Below are 5,482 nucleotides of genomic sequence, written 5' to 3'. Positions count from 1 at the left end.
CAATTTGCGATGACAAGGTCATCTATATATGAGTATATTGACTTAGGAGTCAAGTGAGAACACTTGATCATAGGTCATACTCATCGTTTAAGCTCAAGTGGGGTTACCACTTTTACATAAAGCATTGTTGTGTTCACATCTTTAGAGTTGCTTTAGCTCAAGTCTTAGAGTAAAGCTCCCCCTAGATGTGATATCCCCCTTGGAGGGATGAACTAACCTTGGGTTTCGTCGATGATGACTTCATGTAGATGTTGAAGATGTGGATGCTCAATGTTGATCTAGATCACTTGGAGCTATCCATTTGAGTGAATTGCACTTTCAATACCTACATGGGTTAGTCCCACAAGGAACAAACAAGGATATCCATAGACATAGAGTGATGCACACAAAAGATGATGTCCATGAAAACTTTTAGGTTACCTTGTCCCTTGTCTTACCAACAAGAGGGTTTGTGACTCCTTGAATTAGTGCAGGATGTGGAAGTTGATTGCACTTGTTCTTGCCAAAATGATAAGAGTGAAGTATGTTGGAGGAGTCACCCTCAAGGACTCTCTAGTTCTTCTTCTTTTGGATCCACATCATCTTGATGGGAATCCTTGGAGTTGTGGTCGTACTTGATGAAGTGTAACTTGAAGTAGTCTTGGGAATCCACTTGACTAAGGTCTTAGGAGCTTCTTCAAATGCGTCAATTTCCTCTTGAAGCTTGTCCTTGCCTTTTTGCTTGTAGTCTTGTGGTGGAAGATCATCTTGAGCTTGTGTCCCCTTGAAAGAAGTATCATACTTCTCTTGTTGAGGAACAAACTTTGTCTTGGGGTATTGATCTTCTTCCCACTCAACTCCATTGGCATTGAACTTTCGTTCAAAACCAACGCCTTGATTCTTCCGGTGCATTCCTTGCTTGCGCACAATTTCCTCGAATTGCTTGCTCCCAGCAAGGCTTTTGTACACTCCTTTCTCTATAATTCCCTTCAATAAGCTATTTTCTTGCTCAAGTGTAACTTGGCTAAGAGAGTCATTAGTGGAATCAAGAGAACTACTAGAAGCAACAATATTGGATTTAGCATGATCATTGTTACTGCTAGAGGAAGAATCTTTCTTGTTCTTGTTACTAGACTTGACTTGAGGCATGTAAGTGGATAAGAGTAAACGCTTGGCAATGTAAGAAGAACTTTTCTTGCGGAGATCATCATTGATTGCTTTTAAGAACTCATGCTCTTGCTCAAGATTGAGCTTTTCAAAGCGTAATTTCTCATGAGCTCTTAAAAGTTCTCGATGATCTTCGAAGATAGTTTCCTGAGCTAACTTAAGAGTGTTTAGTTCTTTAGTTAGAGCCTCAATTTTTTCCTTATCATTGTCATTCGTTTTATCTTGATTAGCATGATTAATTGACATTTCATCATGGTATTCATCACTAGAGTTGTCAATAAGCAAATCATCACCTAACAAGTCATCTTCATCACTATTGAAATCAACATACTCGGTGTGTGTTACCTTAGGACCTTTGGCCATGAAGCATCTTCCAATTCCTTCATTTGGTGAGTCAAATATGTCATAGGAGTTGGTTGACACAAGTGCTAGACCGGCAACACCTTCATCTTGAGTATCTTCGGAGTCGGAGTGATAACTTCTCTCGGAGTGGCTGTCGGAGTCGGATACCCATTCACCAACATGAGCTTGATGTCTTCGTCTTGTGTAGCTCCTTGATGATTTTTCCTTCCTTTTCGAATCCTTACTTCTCCGTGAGTATCTTCGTTCATAACGATCATCTCTACTCCTTCTCTCTCTTGGTGGTGATTCTTTGCTTCTTCTTTTTGGAGAATCTTCTCTTCTCTTGTAGGGAGCCGTACACTCATTGGAATAGTGTCTGGGTCTTCCACAACTGTAGCAGTTTCGCTCTCGACTAGAAGATCTTTTGTCATTGTAGGACCTTGACTTGAAGCTTCTATCTTTGCTTCTACTCTTGTAGAACTTGTTGAAGTTCTTCACCATTAAGCTCAATTATTCATTGAAGTCTTGTTTCTCACTTGATGATGTAGGGGCTTCACATGAGGCTTTATAGGCACCACTTGATTTGTTGTGAAGTTCCTCTTTATCCTTAAGTGACATCTCATGAGCAACAATTCTTCCAATCACCTCCGTTGGCTTGAGATCTTTGTAATTGGGCATCATTTGGATCAATATGCACACGGTATCATATTTTCCATCCAAGGCTCTTAGAATCTTCTTGATGATGAATCTATCGGTCATCTCTTCACTTCCTAAGCCAGCAATCTCATTTGTGATGAGAGCAAGCCTAGAGTACATTTCAGCGACACCTTCACCATCCTTCATCTTGAACTTGTCAAGTTGGCTTTGAAGCACATCCAACTTGGATTCCTTGACAGAGTCGGTACCTTCGTGCATATCAATCAAGGTGTCCCAAATTTCCTTCGCATTCTCAAAACGGCTGATTTTGTTGAATTCTTCGGGGCACAATCCGTTGAAGAGAATATCACAAGCTTGAGCATTGTATTGCAACATCTTCAACTCATCCGCGGTAGCTTCACGGTTTGGTTCTCTCCCATCAAAGAAGTCACCTTGCAAACCAACACACACAATAGCCCAAACGGCGGGGTTATGTCCAAGAATATGCATTTTCATTTTATGCTTCCAATTAGCAAAATTAGTACCATCAAAGTAGGGACCTCTACAGTGATAATTTCCCTCGCTAGACGCCATACTCTCCTAGGTTGTGAAACCAAGGCTATGACCATCAAAAGCTATGGAGATCAAAGCAAATGGAGACCAAAACTCTGATACCACTTGTAGGATCGAAAGTATGTCTAGAGGGGGGGGATTAGACTACTTGACCAAATAAAAACTTAACCTTTTCCCAATTTTAGTTCTTGGCAGATTTTAGCTATTTTAGGACAAGTTAAGCAATCATCACACAATTCAAGCAAGCATGCAAAGAGTATATTGGCAGCGGAAAGTAAAGCATGCAACTTGCAAGAATGTAAAGGGAAGGGTTTGGATAATTCAAACGCAATTGGAGACACGGATGTTTTTCCCGTGGTTCGGATAGGTGGTGCTATCCTACATCCACGTTGATGGAGACTTCAACCCACAAAGGGTAACGGTTGCGAGAGTCCACGGAGGGCTCCACCCACAAAGGGTAACGGTTGCGCGAGTCCACACAAGGCTCCACCCACGAAGGGTCCACGAAGAAGCAACCACCCACAAAGGGTCCACGAAGAAGCAACCTTGTCTATCCCACCATGGCCATCGCCCACGCAGGACTTGCCTCACTAGCGGTAGATCTTCATGAAGTAGGCGATCTCCTTGCCCTTACAAACTCCTTGGTTCAACTCCACAATCTTGTCGGAGGCTCCCAAGTGACACCTAGCCAATCTAGGAGACACCACTCTTCAAGAAGTAACAAATGGTGTGTAGGTAATGAACTCCTTGCTCTTGTGCTTCAAATGATAGTCTCCCCAACACTCAACTCTTTCTCATAGGATTTGGATTTTGTGGAAAGAAGATTTGAGTGGAAAGCAACTTGGAGAGGCTAGAGATCAAGATTCATATGGTAGGAATGGAATATCTTGGTCTCAACACATGAGTAGGTGGTTCTCTCTCAGAACATATGAGTTGGAATGGTGTATGTGTTCTGATGGCTCTCTCTTCGAATGAAGAGGAGGTGGAGGGGTATATATAGCCTCCACACAAAATCCAACCGTTACACACAGTTTTCCAATCTCGGTGGGACCGAATCAACAAACTCGGTCGGACCGAAAATGTAAACCTAGTGACCGTTAGAGATTTTCGGTGGGGCTGACATGCAACTCGGTAGGACCGATATGGTTAGGGTTTAGGCATAACGTAATCTCGGTGAGACCGATTACACAAACTCGGTGAGACCGAATTTGGTAATTAGCTAACCAGAGAGTTGGTCAGGCAAACTCGGTGGGACCGATTTGCTCTTTCGGTGAGACCGAAAAGTTACAAAGGGGAAACACTGAATTTACATTGCAATCTCGGTGGGACCGATTCGCTCTTTCGGTGAGACCGAAAAGTTACGAAAGGGAAACAGAGAGTTTGCAATCCCATCTCGGTGAGACCGAGATCCCTATTGGTAGAACCGAATTGCTAGGGTTTGGCAGTGGCTTATGACAAGTGAAACTCGGTGGCGCCGGATAGGAAGAATCGGTAGGACCGAGTTTGGCTTAGGGTTTAGGTCATATGTGGATATGGAAAAGTAGTTGAGGGTTTTGGAGCATATCACTAAGCACATGAAGCAAGAGGCTCATTAAGCAACACCTCATCCCTCCTTGATAGTATTGGCTTTTCCTAAAGACTCAATGTGATCTTGGATCACTAAAATATAAAATGAAGAGTCTTGAGCTTTTGAGGTTGAGCCAATCCTTTGTTCTTAGCATTTTGAGGGTTCCACTTTCACATCCATGCCATGCCAATCATTGAGCTTTCCTGAAATAATTATCTTGGAATAGCATTAGCTCAATGAGCTATATGTTGTTATGAATTACCAAAACCACCTAGGGATAGTTGCACTTTCAGATCTGCCTCACATCGCCCTCTGGAGCCCATCGAGCCGACGGCCGGCGACGCGCATGAAGAGCCCATGCGCCGCCGAACAGCTCGCTCCCGCCTGACCCCTCTCCTCCGCCGCAGCGCTGACCACGACCCCGCCCCGCGGTAGGCACTCTGCAGATCCAGCTGGGGCTCGCCCGGCGCAGCGCGCCCACGTCCCGCGCGACCGGCGCACGCCCAGCCCACATCCCGCGCGGCCACCGCGCGCCCAGCCCGCAGCTCAACGCATCACCACCAGCCTCGCCTCGCCGCCCGCCCAGCACCAGAGCAGAGGAGCTCCACCTTCGCAGCCCACCGCCGTATCCCGCGCCGTACGCCAGATCCGCGCCCACGCCTACGCGCACCGCGCCTCCGTGCGCCGCCTCGCCGACCAGTCGCACCGCCCCGAGCACGCACAGCCGCTCGAGCTCCCGCCGAGACAACCAGCCCGCGCCAGCCACCTACGGACGGGAGGAGGAAAAGGGGCCCCGCCGCCGCTGAGCCGCGCGGGCTTTGCCCGGCGACCGCTGCCGGCGGCGGCGAGGGAAGAAGAGAGCGGTGGGTGGGCTGCTGGCGGCAGCGGCTAGGGTTTGGTCCCGAGCCGCCCGCGGGGGCGACGCGTGAGCAGCTGAAAAATATTGTTGACTTTACCATGTACTCCTCCGTTCCTAAATATTTGTCTTTCTAGACATTTCAAATGATTACTACATACGGATGTATGTAGACATATTTTAGAGTGTAGATTCACTCATTTTCCTTCGTATGTAGTCATTTGTTGAAATGACTAGAAAGACAAGTATTTAGAAACGGAGGGAGTATTGTGACCATCAGATAAAATGTCCCGTTTGGTGAATCCACGCCTTGTTTTTGTGCTCGTGACAATGCCTGACTAAAATGACCAAGCATACTTACT

Source organism: Triticum urartu, chromosome 1A (assembly GCF_056163025.1).
Source record: "Triticum urartu cultivar PI428250 chromosome 1A, HENAU_Tu73, whole genome shotgun sequence".
NCBI classification, from domain to species: Eukaryota; Viridiplantae; Streptophyta; class Magnoliopsida; order Poales; family Poaceae; genus Triticum; species Triticum urartu.
Note: the sequence above shows the minus strand (reverse complement) of the source record.